The sequence below is a fragment of the Lissotriton helveticus genome, chromosome 7 (genome assembly GCF_964261635.1).
Source record: "Lissotriton helveticus chromosome 7, aLisHel1.1, whole genome shotgun sequence".
Classification (NCBI taxonomy): Eukaryota; Metazoa; Chordata; class Amphibia; order Caudata; family Salamandridae; genus Lissotriton; species Lissotriton helveticus.
Genome location: NC_136068.1, coordinates 1,595,815,703 through 1,595,834,078, shown reverse-complemented (window position 1 = coordinate 1,595,834,078; position 18,376 = coordinate 1,595,815,703). Strand labels below are relative to the sequence as shown.

The 18,376-nt window shown below is 50.4% G+C and overlaps 1 protein-coding gene across 1 annotated transcript in view; it reads right to left on the bottom strand.

Annotated features, from left to right (window-relative positions):
- LOC144770563 (bifunctional polynucleotide phosphatase/kinase-like) overlaps nucleotides 1-18,376 on the bottom strand; it is a 278,083-nt gene that overhangs the window by 84,280 nt on the left and 175,427 nt on the right. The window lies entirely within an intron of this gene.

The window sequence follows — 18,376 nt, the reverse complement described above, 5'->3', positions numbered from 1 at the left end:
ACCGTTTTAGATATTTTCGGGGCATGGGAAATTCATATTGTAACTTCTGGGTAAGCAACATACATACACATCAACCTCTTATCACTATGTTGCAAGCAAGCATTGAGGGAGAGTGTTGCCTTCTCTGCTTTTGGCTTTTACTGTCACAAAGACAGGAAAAGCAGGGGAGGTGTGCGTCTGACGGCAGAATGAATACAGACTGCTGATCAAACAAAAAAAATGTAGCCGCCTGGTGTTAGACAGAGATTCATGAATATGCGTGACCAATTTGACGAATACAGCTTTATCCAAGCTGTAGCGTGTACCGCCTCGAAAATACCTGACAATGTATTAGCCATACAAAGGGATGGACTGCCGACTGCCTACCGTTCAAAGCAGCCCTTTGATTTCATTATAGGCTTCAGCCACATAACACTGGGGGAATTCTTGTGAAATGTTGATGGATGTACCTTACATCTCTATGCGGCTATTTGAAGCTAGTCCTAAAAGCCTGATAACGGAGTCAGTGACTGTACATTTAATGTCGAGCCCAACACATCCACCCACACGCCTGTCACTGCCGGATGTCAGATCTCATTAAAAAAAATCTGCAAGACTGTATAACGGAGGGAGAAATGAAGGGAAAAAAATAAAAAAGGCTAATGGAAATTAAGGATATACATTAAAAAGCGTGGTATCCATTTGAAATCAGATGAAAGGTTTAGTGTCTGATAAATATTAGTCTTCAGGCGCATAGAGAAAGACCACACGAATGTTAATATTAATACCACACGAATGAAATCTGTAAAGATGAACAAACTGGTTGTCTGCAGCATTGAGCGTGCCCGACAGCGCTTTAAGACCCTTTAAAAGATATCCAGGCACAGTGCAGTGATTTTTTAATCTGCTCGACCCCGGCACGTGGTGAATCTGGCTGTCGGGATTTGCCGGGATGCCAGTCCAGTCTATGAAGCGTTTCCAGGAACCACGAGAGAGGAGGGAGATTCTGGAAGCTGAGGGCAAGCAGCAGAGAGCAGTCACCAGGAAGAGGCGTGAGGTGGGCCGAGGGGAGCATGGAGTGGAGGGGGTGAGAATACTGGGTAAGTTGAGGGCGAGAGAGGAGGAGCATGGGTCAACGGAGAGGAGTGAATGCGGGAGTCGGCTTGATAGAGGGCAGAAGGGGACTGAAGAGGATGAGAGGAAAACATGGGCAGAATGCAGGAAAAAGCGAGGTGTAGCAAGAGAGTGAGTTTGTTTAGGGGAAAAAAGGAAATAGGTTTGGCAGGACAGAGGAGAGTAAGACATTAAACAAGGAGAAACACGAGAGACGGCCGTCAAAGTGAAAGTACGGCCGGCGGAGGAGAAATGCGACACGGCGGGCAGGGGAGGGGGCGGAGCGGGAAGAGCGGCATGAGGGTGTGAAGCAGCAGGGGCCTGAGACGAGGCCGCCTTGCCTTTGATGTGGTAATGCGAGGCAAGCGGCTGGTGGCATTGTGCACGCGCTTTCACGTGCACTGGAAGAAATCGCCTGGGAATCGCCTGATCTCGGTAAGCTCTGTTTAAGCCGCAATAGATCGAGCTCCCGCTCTCAATGCGCATGCGCATTGAGATAGGTCGCTCGACCTAAAAAATAATATTTAAAATATTAACAGGCTTAGATGGAGAAGGCCTATCTTCGTAGTAAAGGAGTGTGGCAATTACTTACATGGTCTTTAGAAGATGCGAGAATGAATATGCTACTTACCAGTATGCATCTGTTCTTGGCATGTAGGGCTTCTAACATTCATATCTATTGCATAGATCGTAGTGTTGGGTCCGGATGATTGCACATTGTTGTCCTGGAAGAGTCTTCGAAGTATCACGAGATAGGTGGCTCCTCCCCTGGACTACAGTGCGCATGGGCATCGACTCCATCCCCAGATTGTTTTTAGCCATTGTGGCAGAGATGGAGTGAAATAGTGTAACTGATGTCCATGCTAATGAATGAATGCAAGAAAATAATCTGCAGCCGCTACGGGCACCGGGGAGGAGGGTGGGCGATATGAATGTTAGCAGCCCTACATGCCAAGAACAGATGCATACTGGTAAGTTGCATATTCAGTTCGAGGCATGTGGGCTGCTAAATTCATATCTATTGCATAGAATACATAGCAGTCCCTCCATTAACGGCGCCGCCCGTGCCAGCTGCAGAAGTCTGAAAAAGAGTTTTGAGAACAGCCTGTCCTACAGCTGCCTGCTGCTTGGAATGCACATCTACACAGTAATGTTTGGTAAACGTGTGTGGCGTTGACCACGTGGCTGCTCTGCAAATGTCTTCCAAAGGAATGTTCCCCAGGAAAGCCATGGAGGCTCCCAACTTGCGTGTGGAGTGTGCTCTGGGGGGGACCGTTAAAGTGCGTTTAGCTTTCTGATAACAAATCTGAATACATTTAACGATCCACCTGGCTATTCCTGCCTTTGAAATTGCGTTGCCTTTGTGCTGGGCTGAGAAGGCAACAAAAAGTTGCTGTGTCTTTCTAAATTGTTGTGTTCTGTCAATGTAGTACATCAATGCCCTTTTGACGTCCAGCGTATGGAGCATTCTTTCTGCTACTGTTTCCGGTTTTGGAAAGAATGCGGGCAGTTCAATTGTCTGATTGACATGAAAGTGTGACACCACCTTTGGAAGGAACTTGGGGTTAGTGCGGAGCACAACCCTGTTTGAGTGAATTTGTATAAATGGCTCTTGTATTGTGAGCGCTTGCAGCTCACTAACACGTCTGAGAGATGTAATAGCAATGAGGAAAGCCACTTTCCATGTTAAGAACTGAATCTCACATGAATGTAGCGGCTCAAAAGGTGGGCCCATCAGTCTAGTGAGAACTACATTGAGATTCCACACAGGAGCTGGTGGGGTTCTGGGAGGAATGACTCGTTTTAGTCCCTCCAGGAAAGCTTTAATGGCAGGCACCCTGAAAACAGAGAGATGCTGCCTGTTCTGGAGGTAAGCCGCTATGGCGGATAAGTGTATCCGAATGGAAGCGTACGCTAGATTGCACTTGTAAAGATGTAACAAATAACAGATGATGTTAGGAATGGATGCATCTAGCGGGTTTATGTGATGTTCTGTACAGTAAATGACAAACCGCTTCCATTTTGCAGCATAGCAAGCTCTGGTAGTGGGCTTCCTGGCCTCCCTGATGATGTCCATGCATTCCGGAGGCAGGTTAAGGTAGCCAAACTCTAAGACTTCAGGAGCCAGATCGCCAGATTGAGCTGGTGCGGATCCGGATGCTGAATGTCGCCGTGGTTCTGCGTCAAGAGCCTGGGTGTGAGACGCAACCTTCGATGCGGTACTGATAAAGATCAATTTACAATGGTCAGGCGATTTCAGTAGTTGCTTCCTAAGTTAAATTTGCCCGGCGTAAAAACGCCTCTAATACCATACGAAGTTATTCAATAAAGAGGCAGGCGCTGGAGACTGGAAGACAGGAAACAAGTTTTATTCCGACGGAGTAGAACACGTCAGATCGGACAACAAGGTATCGTCTCGAGGTGCTCTCTCAACCTCTCTGAGACCTGGTCTTTTATACACTGGTTTAAGACATGTGAACGTCCTTTATTACAACAGGGACATTGTAGAGCATGAGAATGACATCAGAACGATATCCCCGACACCCCCCAGTTCCAGCCCATTCCAACACATGACAACAGTAGAGACCCTTTCCCCTCATATGATTGGGAGGGGCTATCACGCAGCTGAGTGTTCTGCCGATCTCTTTGGAATGCGTGCGCCTGATCGAATCTCCGGGGGTGGGGATGTCATGATCAATAGTGGCCTCTTTCAGGAGAGGCGAGTGCATACAGTAATGGGCAATAAACTGTATCCTCGGGCTAAAGGATGACCAGCGGTCCGTGCTGACGTTCAGGCTCAGAGGAAGGGGTCATCAAAGGAGGGGTATTCATTGACGGAAAGGAGGTGTTGGTCAGGCGCGGGGTGCGATTCTTAGGGACAGAGTCATGCGGGAGGGGTGGGCTCATGACTCGCGCATGTGGGAGAGGGGCAGCCAGGGTGCGCGGGGAAGGCTTGCATGGTCGGGGAAGTGTGCTGACGGGCGATCGTGAACAGGGAGACCATGGTACCTAAAATGGCTGTCGTGCATGCTCGTACGTGGGTCTGCAAGATGGCGTAGATGATGTTCAATACACGAACTAAAATTCCACAGTCCTCCCTTTAACATGTCTCGCCAGCTTGTCAGTTCGGATCGATCCCCATGAGACCACGCACCTCTACCTCGTATAGGGGACTCATGTGCTCAGGTTTACAGTTCAAAGTCTTCGGGCACATACAGTTGGAAATGAGTGCACATAAAGATGGTAAACATTGAATACCTAAACAACACCCACATAGTATCATGATTGGTATTAGTAAAAACGTGAACAGTCTCCATCCCCAGTTCTTTAAAGTGTCCCAGAACCAGCCTCCAAGCGACCATCCTTCCTGTTCCTGGTGAACCTCCGAGGACAGTCTGTGGAGGTGTTCGATTGCTTTGTAGACTGAAGGGGAGTTATCTGGCACGTAGGTGCAACAGCTGGAGCCGATGATACGGCATGCACCTCCACGGTCGGCCAGAACCACATCTAGAACAAGACGGTTTTGAAGAGCCACCAGGCGGACTGCCTGAAGTTCAGCCGTGTTGTTGGCGAGGATGCCAGCGGTGATATTAATGGTTGTTTCTAATGCCTGAGTTAGGTGTCGGATTGCGCGGCTATTGGCCATTGGTCCCCACAGAGGAACAAGTCCCTTTGCTGCATCCAGGAACTGTGCTCCGGTGGAGTCGGCTTGTTCAACATCTCCAGCGCGCTTTTGTCGGTGGTGGTTGGCTGGAGCCACATACGTGGGAGGAAGAATGAAGGCGATGTAGCACGTACCCTTCCAGCCTTTTGGGAGCCACGTGTAAGCTTTGGTGCCACAAACAAAGTACATATTCGGGGAAGCAACAAAGGAGGGGGGGGTCAGCTGAGGCCAATGTTTTGGTGATGCGGCAAGAACTGTGACCCACCAGCTGCGTTCCTTGTCCTTCGAGGCATACGAGTCCTGTGACATTGATGACAGACAGGGCCGCAGTCAGGGTGGCAGCCGTTTGTTTCCGCAGGTGGGAGAAGGTGGATCTGGCTGGATTGTGGAGCACCTGCATTTCGACCCTTTCTTTGGCAGGGATGTTCGTAAGGAAGGTTGAACCTGAAATTGCGGGACACAAGGGCTTTCCTGTGTTGTTCAGCCAGAACCCATAGTAGAAGTGCGACACTGTCTGACCAGAAGCGGCGTTGTCCTTGTGGCTTTCTTGCATGAGGATCAACCAGGCGAGGCAAGAGCCGTGAACTGAGAAAGGTGAAGGAATAAAGGGGATGGAGTGTCCGGTAGCATGTGGGAGCAACCCACAGATCCAGCAGTTTGTGGCATTTGCAGCAAGGTTGTGCTGGTGCAACAGTTGTACAAAGGAATTGTTCCAGAATTCCCTACGCCTTTCTCGAAGCTGAGGTGAAAGAGTGATCCGGTGGTGCTCTTTCACGGTGGTTGGCTGGACAGTGGTTGGCAATATTTGGTGAGCGGGTGTGCTTTCCTCCAGGATCCAGAAGGAAGTCATGAGGAGGAGGCAAAAGAGGAAGACAATGAAGAAGGCGATTGTCTTTGATTTGTGCAAATTGCCAGTTTTTGGATTCCTATAGTGGGTATTTCCTGTTGCTTTCGACGTCTTCTTATCTGGCGCTTCCATCATCTTCTTATCTGGCGCTTCCATCATCTTCATCTTCAAGGTGCTCGGTAGTGGGCAGAACCACAGACTTAGTTTAGCTTCTCTCCAGGTAACCCTTGGTTGCTTTGGGTCACCGTTCTGAGATTTTTAATTTAGTCAGTGGCCTACTTAGCCGAAGCTCCCTCCTTTCGACGCAGGAAATACCCTTCTCGAGATGGCACAGTGGGATCAGAGTGTTTTGCAAGTTCAAGTGCCTCGGTATCAGGATAGCAGTTCAATGATGGTCGGTCTTTGTTCAGGAGCTCTTCCTGGGTGCTGATGTTGTCTGTCGTGGCCAGGGTCGAGGAAATCTTCTTGCAGTGGTGCGCATGCAGCCAGTTCTTTTTCCCCTCCACTCGAAGAGCCGTCCGAGTGGTGATCAGTACTTGCCAGGGGCCCGTCCACCGGGGTTCCAGACTCTTCGCTCGTTGAAAGTTCCGGATCAGAATATAGTCCCCCGGTTGGATATTGTGACCGGGACCCCTGGAAGTATCGGGGATGGCCTGCTGCACCTGTTGATGAATGACAGACAATGTCTTAGTTAACTTGTACAAATAATCTGACAGCAGGACGTCGGGGACGTCATGAATGGAGGTTGGTTTGGGGGCAGTCCAGAGGTTCATAGGCCGTCCAAACACAACTTCGTAGGGGGTCAAGTGATGCTTAGTGGGGGTGGAGCGCATCGATAGTAATGCCAGTGGAAGGGCATCGGGCCACTTAAGTCCTGTGGTGGCCACTATTTTTGACAGTTTCAGTTTCAGTGTAGCGTTGTGTCGTTCAACCAGGCCAGCGGATTGGGGGTGGAAGACCGCGTGGAACCTTTGTTTGACCCCCAACCCCTTCAGGATAAGTTGGATAACTTCAGCTATGAAGTGGGGGCCATTGTCGCTCCATAAAATTCGACAAAGGCCGTAGCGAGGGAAAAACTCCTTCAGTAGTACTTTGGCAGTAGTCATGGCAGTGTTATCACGGGTCGGATAGGCTTCCACCCATTTGCTGAAGGCACATACAATGACTAATACGTACTTCAAGCCTTGGCACCTCTCTAATTGGATGTAATCCATCTGGAGGACCTCAAAGGGGTGGTCGGGGATCCCAAACCCTCCCCGGGGTACCACAGTTCCTTTCCCGGGGTTGTGTTGTAAGCAGATAAGGCACTGTTGGACTAGGCGTTTGGCTGAGTCGGGGATCTTGCCGTTGTGCCAGACTTTGGAAATGAGTTCGATCATGGGGGCAGAACCTATGTGTGCAGGGGAATGTGCCATTGTCAGTATGGGGATCAAGTATGCATCAGGCAGCAACCATTTGTTTGTGTCCTTTGTCCGCCAGCAGCCTTCATCGTCCCTTAGACCCACCCGTGCCCACTCAGTCAGTTCGTGTGGTGTGCTGGTCGATTGGATATCCCTGATCGTTTCCCTAGCGTTGGTCCATTTTTCTGCTTGTGACCTGGTCACATACATGCGTGTCGTAGCCCTATTCTCAGCTGTGGTTCGGGCAGTGATGTCGGCTAGTGCGTTTCCCTGTCCAACGAAATCTGTCACCTTCTTGTGTGCCTGACATTTGATCACTGCTAATCGTGTGGGGAGAAGGACTGCTTCAATCAGGGCGGAGACTAAATCTCCGTGAAGGATGGGTGTACCATGGGACGTCAGGAATCCCCTTTCCCTCCACAGGATCCCAAAATGATGAACTACCCCGAAGGCGTACTGGCTGTCCGTGTAAATGTTCGCCGTGGTTCCTGCTGCTATGATACATGCTCGTGTGAGGGCAATTAGTTCTGCTGCCTGTGCGGATCGTTGTGTGATGCAAGCAGTTTCAACTACTGTTCGAGCAGTCGTTACCGCATAGGCAGCAGAAGTGGTGCCGTCTGGGATTTTGATGCAAGAGCCATCTACCCATAGTTCTCCGTCAGGATCTGTGAAGGCAACGTCTCGGAGGTCAATTCTACTCCTAGTCTGCTCGTCTGTGAGAGTCACGCAGTCGTGTATAGGGGGCACATCGGGGTCATTTTCGGGCAAGGGTAACAGTGTAGCAGGATTCAATGTCGTGCATCTCTTCAGAGTGATGTGGGGCGCAAGTAAAGTCAATTCGTATCCTGTCAGTCGTGCACTAGTCAGGTGTTGAGTCTTTGTCTGGTTCAAAAGCGTGTCAACTGCATGGGGTACTAATACTGTGAGAGAGTTCGAAAGTACAATTCCCTCACTCTGTCGGATAGAGACAGCAGCAGCGGCTACTGCTCGAAGGCAGGCTGGTAGAGCTCTGGCGACTGGATCAAGAGTGGCAGAGAAGTAGGCACAAGGGCGCTGTTTGGCGCCGATGGGCTGGGTTAGAACGGACAATGCGCATCCCTCCCTTTCGTGAGTGTAGAGGGAGAAGGGTTTGGAGTAATCTGGTGTTCCTAGAATGGGTGCCGAGCAAAGGGCATCTCGCAACTCCTTAAAGGATGCTTGGCATTCGGGGGTCCACGGGAGTGGGAACGGAACATCTTTGGCCAATAGGGAAAGTAGGGGTTTTATAATGAGACTGAAATTTGGTAGCCATTGTCGGCAGAAAGAAGTAAGGCCTACTAATGAACGGACTTGCTTCTGTGTTTTTGGAATAGGGGTGTCTAGGATGGTTTGGATTCGGTCGGGTGTAAGTTTTCTCCCTTCTTTGGACAGGAGATGACCTAGGTATGTTACTTGGGACTGACAGAACTGCAGTTTCTTTTTGGAGACTTTGTGGCCATTCTCCGCGAGAAAGTGCAAGAGTTGGATAGTGGCTGTGATTGCAAGTGGAGTGGTGTCGGCCGCCAAAAGGATATCATCGACATATTGGATCAACACCACTCCATCTGGTAGCTGGACGGCGTCCAGCTGCCTTTTTAGGGCCTGGCTGTAAATGCTGGGACTTTCAGTGTAGCCCTGGGGAGCTCTACAAAATCGGTATGAACGGTTTTTTAAAGTGAAGCCGAAGAGATAACGGCTGTCTGGATGGATGGGGATAGAGAAAAATGCATTTTTAAGATCTATAACGGTGAAGGTGGTGGCAGTGGACGGGATGAGGGTCAGAATGGTGGCGATGTCTGAGACTACGGGGTACTGTGGCACCACCACTTTGTTGACTTCTCGCAGGTCGATGATGAAGCGGTACGCTTTCTCATCCCCCTCACCTTGCTTCTTAACAATGGGTAGGATAGGACTATTGCAGACATTACTAACCACTTCCTCTACCACTCCTGCATTTACCAAGGACTGAATAATCGCTACCAATGCCTTCTCGCCTTCTGGCGATATCCGGTACTGTGGGAGTTTCGGGAGTATTGCATCTGGTCGAACAGTTATGTGTACAGGATCGATCATCATTCGTCCTACATCCGAGTCGTTTCTGGCCCATAGGTGCAGGGGTAGCGAATCGAGCAAGGATAGGTCAGCATCTGTTAAAGTGTACATATGTCGTGCGGGGTAGGGTCCGGACATGTTCGGGTTGTCGTACAGGATAACTCGGACTCCTTCCGGGGAACACCTAATAGTAGCTCGGAAATGTTTCAGTAAATCAATACCCATAATAGCGTCAGGGGAGTTGGAGGAGAGCAGAAACGTCGTGTCAGTGGGATTGTTTCCTAGGTCAAAGGAGATAGGTACAGACAGGGGATTAGTGGAGGGCGTCCCATCGAAACCTATTGAGGTAATGTGTGAGCCAGACAAGGGTGCTCTTGAAATCAGTCGTTTTGATAACACACTACGTGTCGCTCCAGTGTCTACCAAAAATTGAGACTTTGTACCCAGGACCTTAGCAGTGACATAAGGACCTTGCTGGTCAACACAGAGCTCGACTGGATCCCTCCCTTGCCCCTGGCAGTCCTATGCAGAGTCGTGATCATTGTAGCCATCGGACTGTTGGCACTGATTCTGTCGGGGGCGGTCAAATGTGTTTGGTCTACCAGATCGGTCATTGGTGGTGTCGTGGGTCTGTCCTCGTCCCTGCCCTCCAGCTTTGGGGCCATTTGCCATGTCCCTTGTCTCTTTATTTTTAATCAGTTCCCGAAGGGCTAGGCATTGAGACTTCCAATGTCCAAAGTCTTTACAAAATGCACATTGGTTCTCATCAAGGTCGGTTCGTGGAGCGCCAGGGGTGGGGTTGCGGTCTCTAGGGGTCGAATTCCTAGGGGCATTTGACTGGTAGTTTCCCCTATACCGTTCCCTCCCTGTGGTCACTCCCTGTAGTTGTGCAATCATTACTCGTTCCTTTAGGTCCTTTTTCTTTTTCTCAGTTGCCCTTTCGTTCTTTTTCTTTTGGTGTTCGTAATACTGAGCCATCTGAAGGATAGCTGCAGGTTTAGAGGCTCCCCAACTACTTTCGCTAGTCTGTAACTTTTGGGAGACCTCTTGCGATAGCCCCTTTACGTAGTTCTGCACGAATAGGTGTTGTCCGGTTGCGGTGGTCATGTCTTGGCCACTGTAGTCGGAGAACACTGTTTCAAATCGTGAGAAGTATTCTGATACGTCCTCCTGAGGTTTCTGGCGGCAGGCTGTGACTATCGACCAGTCTACCTTCTTTTCTGGGATCAACGTTTTTAGCTTCTGCACTATTTTGTCGGGGAGTTCCAATATGTCTTTTACAGGTTTCTTTCCGGGCTCTCGCTGCCTATCTAGTTCATCGAGTTTTGTCCAGGTGTGTCCGAACAGATCTGCGTGGTCGGCTCTCCGGATTTGCTTCCACACATCAGCCGGCAGACACAACCCGAAAAACAAATCCATGTCCGCTAGAGTCATTATGGTTGAGCCCAAGGCTGTGCCTAATTCGGTATAGAATGTTGTAGGGTTCTTTCTTAAATCGGGCAGGGTTTGTCTAAAAGTTAAAATATCTTGCCGATCCCATGGTTGGTAAACCCAGTTGTACACAACCCTCCCTTTGGCAACTGCATGGTTGATATCATCATTTGTTCCCTGACCTCTTGGGGGAACCCAATAGGGGGCGGCTTCTCTGATAGGCATCATGGTGTTGGCTGCTTCTAATGAGGGCTCAATCGTCTCAGGGACTGTGATCTTGACCTCTGGTTTCTGTTCCGCGAGGTGGCGGAAGACCTCAAGCGTTTGCATGAAGAGGTCCGTCACATCACTTTCAGCCCCATCTCCGACATCAACCCTTCTATATAGAGCCTTCACTTTTAGCAGGACCCTTAGTCTGGTACCTATCCTCATACGCGTTCAGGGTGTGGTAGCTGAACCGTAAAATAAAATGCCGTCTGTGACTACCGGCATGCGAGTTGTGCATATTCATCGTATATTCTTCGCTCTCCTTTCGTTCTACCAGGGTTTTTGCTATTTGGTCGATTCCATCCCGCTCATCTTTGCTCAACCTGTTTGGTCTGGCTGTTAGATGCCTGCTGATCTCATGCTTATCTGCTGTTGTTACCAACGCGGTTGGTGCAAAGGCCGTAAGAGCCGGGGCACTAGCGCTATGGTCACCTATGCCTGCACTTTGAACTGGTGAGTGTTGTGCTAGAGGTTGGCTGGGAGCATAAGGAGGAGGCATGTAGATAATTGGAGGACCGAGCAGTAACTCGTCATTTGCTCGCTGTTTGGAGGGAATCTCCGGGTAGAGCGCAGCGGTGGTCCTGGCAGGGCATTGACCTGTCAGTCCTGATTCTTGCGTTTGTTTAACTTTCTCTCTTCTTCTTATTTCTTCATCTAGTTCTTTTGCGGCTAGATGGGCTGCTTTTCGTAATTTTCACTGTTTTTACTTCCTCTCTTTTCCTGCGATGGTCTGCTTCTTTGCGCCACATGCCAATACTAACGAGCATAGTGGGCGTTACCTTATTTATTTTTACAGCTGCTTCTAGTGTTTTTATTTTATTTTCATCAAAAGAACCTATCAGTGGCCACTGGTTTTTAGGATCCCTTTTTGTATATTTATGCCATAACTTACTATAAGCTATAGCGACTAGTCCTTGCTTAGTAAACATGTCCTTATTAGGGGTGCCCTCCAGTGGAGCTGGATGGTTCATCTCTAATAAGCGGTCCGGGTTGACCCAACTATGAGCCAATGGGGAGAAGATAGGCATGACGGATTACAATGGGGGGCAAAAGCCTGCACTACCTATCTTTTCACTATTTGCAAAGACTGGACAGAATAGTCTATTCTACGCTATTTGCAAACAGAGAATACCTCCAGAAAGAACCAATTCCAAACAGTCAATGTTTGGGCAAACAATCAATCAATGAGGAACGAAATAGGTACGACGTGTTAAAGGTTTGCGTTACCTACCCTTCACTCTCTGCAAAGGGAGAGAGAATATTCCTATTCTTCCCCGTTTGCAGGCAGAGAAGATTCCTAAGAGAACCAACTTCGAACAATTCAATGCTCGATTCAATCAATCAATCAATGGGGAGAAAAAAAGAATAGGCACGACGTGTTAAAGTTTTGCGTTGCCTACCCTTCACTATCTGCAAAGACTAAACAGAGTATGGCGATTCTGTGTTTGTTTGCAAATAGAGAATTTCTCAGAAACGGTTAATAAGTAATACTAGTATTTTCAAACAATCAATCAATCAATTTCGCAATTTGTCGTGTGTCACGACCTTACCCGGACCGCATGGACAGTTTCTCGTCTTCCGCTTCCAGCGCCCGATCGTCCTCTATTCTCTGTTGCTATCGCGGCACTCCTGGTGGTTCCCAGTCAGGACCGTAGATCACTCGGGAGAGGTCTGCTCGGAATCAGTGAAGTTCAGATGATCGGCTGTCAGACGAGGGTCTATCGGACAGGAGCTCTTCCGATCGTTGCAGTCGTTCACTCTGTCGTCGGGACCTCTCCCACTGGATCCACGTGTCGCTGATGGGCCCCGCGTTTGGGACGCCAATTGATAAAGATCAATTTACAATGGTCAGGCGATTTCAGTAGTTGCTTCCTAAGTTAAATTTGCCCGGCGTAAAAACGCCTCTAATACCATACGAAGTTATTCAATAAAGAGGCAGGCGCTGGAGACTGGAAGACAGGAAACAAGTTTTATTCCGACGGAGTAGAACACGTCAGATCGGACAACAAGGTATCGTCTCGAGGTGCTCTCTCAACCTCTCTGAGACCTGGTCTTTTATACACTGGTTTAAGACATGTGAACGTCCTTTATTACAACAGGGACATTGTAGAGCATGAGAATGACATCAGAACGTTATCCCCGACACCCCCCAGTTCCAGCCCATTCCAACACATGACAACAGTAGAGACCCTTTCCCCTCATATGATTGGGAGGGGCTATCACGCAGCTGAGTGTTCTGCCGATCTCTTTGGAATGTGTGCGCCTGATCGAATCTCCGGGGGTGGGGATGTCATGATCAATAGTGGCCTCTTTCAGGAGAGGCGAGTGCATACAGTAATGGGCAATAAACTGTATCCTCGGGCTAAAGGATGACCAGCGGTCCGTGCTGACGTTCAGGCTTAGAGGAAGGGGTCATCAAAGGAGGGGTATTCATGGACGGAAAGGAGGTGTTGGTCAGGCGCGGGGTGCGATTCTGAGGGACAGAGTCATGCGGGAGGGGTGGGCTCATGACTCGCGCATGTGGGAGAGGGGCAGCCAGGGTGCGCGGGGAAGGCTTGCATGGTCGGGGAAGTGTGCTGACGGGCGATCGTGAACAGGGAGACCATGGTACCTAAAATGGCTGCCGTGCATGCTCGTACGTGGGTCTGCAAGATGGCGTAGATGATGTTCAATACACAAACTAAAATTCCACAGTACCACGGAGAGTTCTAGAAACGTGCTGTACCACGGTTGGCGTGCCCACGTTGGAGCAACCAGGATGAGCGTCAGCGAGTGTTGCCTTAGCTTTCTTGCCACCAGCGGAATGAGAGGTGCTGGGAGAAAAGCGTACGCAAATCTGCCTGACCAGTTCATCCATATCGCATTGCCCTGCGATTGTGGGTGAGGGAACCTGGCGGCAAAGCTTTGGCATTTTGCGTTTTCCCTTGTGGCAAACAGGTCGATCTCTGGATGACCCCACTGCTGGAAGTACGGGTGGAGTACTGATGGATGTATCTCCCACTCGTGCATTTGATGGCTGTACCTGCTGAGCAGATCCGCCATCTGATTGTCCTCGCCCGGAAGGTGTTCCGCCATGAGGAAGATGTTCCTCTGAATGGCCCACTTCCACATGCTCTGAGCCAGATGAGACAGCTGTGGAGAGTGCGTACCCCCCTGCTTCTGGATGTAGTACATGGATGTCATGTTGTCCGTCCGGATCAACACGACTTTGTTGCACAGATGTACTTTGAAGGATTTGAGTGCCATGAAGATTGCCATCAGCTCTAGATAGTTGATGTGCATCTTCCTTTGCTGTGTCGTCATAGGCCCTGCACCGTGTAGTGGAGCACATGAGCTCCCCAACCTTGGAGAGAAGCGTCCGTCGTCAGGATGATCTGTGGCACAGGCTCTTGGAACGGTCGGCCCTTGCAAAGGTTGTGTGGATTCCACCAATGCAGAGAGGTGTATGCCCGACCGGTCACCAACACTAGGTCCTTTAACTGTCCTTGAGCCTGCGTCCACTGATTCGCCAAGCATTCTTGGAGCGGACGCATATGCAATCTCGCGTGCGGGACTATGAAGATGCAGGAGGCCATCATGCCTATCAACTGCATGAACACTCTCGCTGGGAGTGAGTGTTGCGCTCTGAACCTCTGGATGAGCGACTGGATGTTGTCGATTCTCGCTGGGTTCGGCTGAGCTGTAGCAGTCAGAGTATTTATCGTCGCGCCTAGATACTGCCGCACATGGGCTGGCTGAAGGTGCGACTTTAGATAGTTTAACGAAAACCCCAGACTGTGAAGGAGGTGAATGGTGTGGGACATGTGTGCGGCGCACTGCTGTGCCGACTTGGCTTGAACGAGCCAGTCGTCCAGGTAAGGGTAGACATGTATGGATTGTCTCCTGAGGTGCGCTGCCACGGTCGCCAGACACTTTGTGAACACTCTGGGGGCAGTGGTCACTCCGAAGGGTAGGACCTTGAACTGGTAATGCCTGTTTTGTATGGTGAACCTGAGGTACTTTCTGTGGGATGGGTGGAGTGGTATGTGGAAATAAGCATCCTTGAGGTCCAAGGTTGCGAGGAAGTCTCCCTGGTTTAACAATGGAAGAACCTGCTGTAGTGTTAACATGTGAAAGTGTTCTGAGAGTATGTACAGGTTGAGGGGGCGTAGGTCTAGAATGGGCCTGAGCGAGCCGTCCTTCTTTGGGATTAAGAAGTACAGGGAATAAACCCCTGTGCCTTCTTCCTCCATCGGCACGAGCTCTACTGCGCCTTTTTGCAGAATCACAAGGACTTCTTGCTGCAATAAGTGCAAGTGCTCTGCTGACATAGGACGTTGTCTTGGGGGTATGTTGGGTGGAGTGGACGTCAACTCTAGACAATATCCAAACTGGATAAGTTTCCTTACCCACCTGTCTGTGGTGATGGACTCCCAGACTGGCAGGAACTGTTGGAGTCTCCCCCCGACGGGTGTTAGAAGGTCGGGGGGCAGTGACAGAGAGTCACTGTTTGTTGGCAGCAGAGGAACGGGAATTGTTGTTGCCTCTGCCTCTGCCCTTGGCGCTGTTTCCTCTGTAACCTCCTCTACCCTGTTTGGGGTATGAAGACTGTGCGCCTCCTCTATTGAATTGCGTCTCCTGTGCCAAGTGTCCTCTGGTAACACCCCGTGAACTTGAGCGACGAAAAGTGTTCCCTCTGAATTGCTGAGATTGAAGCGCACCCATGGATTTAGCTGTCTCAGTATCTTTTTTGATCTTCTCGAGGGTGGTGTCAACCTCTGGGCCAAACAGTCTGTCTGGGTTAACGGGCTGGTTGAGTATGGTTGTCTGGATCTCTGGCTTGAACCCTGAGATGCGGAGCCATGCTTGACGCCTCAACATCACACTAGTGTTTATCGCTCTTGCTGCAGTATCTGCATCATCGAGCGCACATTTGATTGCAGCGTTGGAAATGAGCTTGCCCTCCTGTATTAGCATATCAGCTCCTTCTTTAAACTTGTCTGGAAGGTGTTGTAATAGCTGCTCTAAAGTGTCATAGTGTGCCCTATCATATCTAGCCAACAGGGCTTGTGTGTTAGCTATGCGCCAGATGTTGGCTGCTTGAGCTGCCACCCTTTTCCCCGATGCCTCCAGCACTTTTGACTCCTTGTCTGGGGGAGGAGCTTCACCCGTGGTCTGCGAATTCGCCCTCTTGCGGGCATTGGAGACCACCAAAGAGTCCAGAGGCAACTGGCCCCGTATATAACTTGGGTCTCCAGGTGCCGGTCTGTATTTCTTTTCTATCCGGGGGTTTACCACCCTTGCCCTTGTGGGTTCTTTGAAAATGTCTGTGGCATGCTTGAGAACCCCTTTGAGCATAGGAAGTGTCTTCACAGTCTTTTCTGATGCAGAGAAAGTGTCAAACAAAAAGTAAACTTCCACAGGGTTGGCATGCAGTTCCACCTTATGGTTTGTAGCCGCCCTTTCAATTAAGGCATTAAATGCCGCAGAGTCTTCTGTTGGAGAAGTTTTCACACCAAAAACCTGTGGGTCATGTACCACTTGTTGGTCCCCCTGGTCCCCAGAGTCCACCCATGAGTCCTGCTGCTCATCAGGGTCAGTATTGTCTGGAAAGTTATACTCTTCATCCTGTTCACCCTCATCTCCATCTGAGCAAGTGGGTGAAGGTGTTGGACTCCTCCTAGGTCTTTGAGGGATGGGTTCAACGAGTTCTGGTGTGTCTGGCACTGGCCTCTTCTTCTTTAGAGGTATTACAAACGACTCCACAGGCTTGGAAGTAATTTTCCTCTTGTGGAGCGTTAATATTCCCGTGTCGGCGTCGATATAATGTTCCGACTGGTCTTCTAGTGAAGGTTGTCGATCGAAACGTCCACGGTGTTGCGTTTTCCCCGACCCTTCTGTGTCCTTTGGCACCGATCAGGGTGCAAAGGCCTTCGGCGCCACCTTCGGCGGTAGAGTATAAAGTATCGGCGTCGAAGCCTTCTTCGGTGGGGCTATCGACTGTGGTACTGAGGGCGTTTTCGGCTCCGACGTCAACTCCTTTTCCCGTATCCGCTGAAGGGAGTCTGCTACCTGCTTCGTAAAAGAAGCGGATGGCTTTGTCGATCCGACCGATGACCTTGGTCCACCTACAGGGGAAGATCCGACCGTCGACGATTTTTCTTTTGGCGCCGGAGACGCAGACTCTCCCTCGACGACTGCACTCCGGCCCCCTGCTACAGGTGTAGGCGTCGACGCCGCAGGCTTCGGATCGACAGCTTTTTCTTTTAGCGTCGGGGCTCCAGACTTTGGCTCGGTGCCCTTCGCGGACTTCGCTTCGACTGAACGTTTGCCTGTTGGTGCGGCAGTCGTGGCTGAAGGCGTTTCGACAGTCTTCCTCGACTTCGACTCGACCACTTTGCTCGACACTTGCTCGACGACCTTCTTCGAGCTTGGCTCCTTGACCCCTTTCGGTACCTTAGCCTGTTCGACAGCCTTTTTCGGCTTCGAAGTCTCCGAGGACGACGGCGCCGATGGTGTCGCAGACGTCTTCGGTTTCGATGGTGTGTCGGCCATCTTTGTTGTTTTCGATTCCGATGTTTTTAGTTTCGGTTTCGATTTAGGTAATGGAGGCTCCGCTAGTATGTCCGTGGCGGGGCCGAGGATTGAGGTGTAGGGTCGTGGGTAAGGCCGTGTGGCGATCCCGTGACCTGAGCCATAGTATTAGTACGTACGGGGCATAGCTCTTCCTCCGAGCTATCTTCCACGGCCCCATAAGCTTCCTCGTCGTCCCCTACCTCTTCGACGTATTCGTCTAGGTCTTGGCCCTCGACAGGTTCCCCGTAGTCGGACTCGACCTCCGCCGATGTAGGTGAGATCTGCAGGTGAAGCTCTTGCTCGTCTGCTTCGGGGTCTACGAAGATGTCGACTGGCGCCGGTGCCGATCGCTGGGCCTCGAGGCGCGCCACGCGCCGAAGCTTGAGCGTCTTCTTTGACCTGAATTTCGAACAGGCCATACAGTTGGCCTCGTTGTGGTCCAGCGACAGGCACTTGTTGCATACAGGATGCACGTCGATGTGTGGGTACTTCGAACCGCACACGGGGCAGTAATTGAACGGACTTCGTTCCATCGCAGGGTCGTCGGGGTCTTGCTGCATCGACAGGGCCTCGATGACCGAAGAGTCACCCGACTCCTCAGATATCCGACTCGAAGAGTTGGAGTACACACGAGACCGAACGCAAACAATACCGACGAAGTAAAGAAGGCCTTTTGGCCTTAAAGAAATTGTTTTATCGATTCTGAACAGGAGATGTCGAAATCACATCCGAACCCAATGGCGGAAAAAAACAATCTGGGGATGGAGTCGATGCCCATGCGCACTGTAGTCCAGGGGAGGAGCCACCTATCTCGTGATACTTCGAAGACTCTTCCAGGACAACAATGTGCAATCATCCGGACCCAACACTAGGCGGCGATCTATGCAATAGATATGAATTTAGCAGCCCACATGCCTCGAACTTAGGTTTAGATTCTAATAAGGGGTTTGTGCGGTTGGGGTGTGGGGTGGAAGTGGCAGGCAGAGGAGAGACCAGATAAAGCATGCTAGACTATGTCCGTTAATCCACTAGGGCGCTCTCAACCAACAG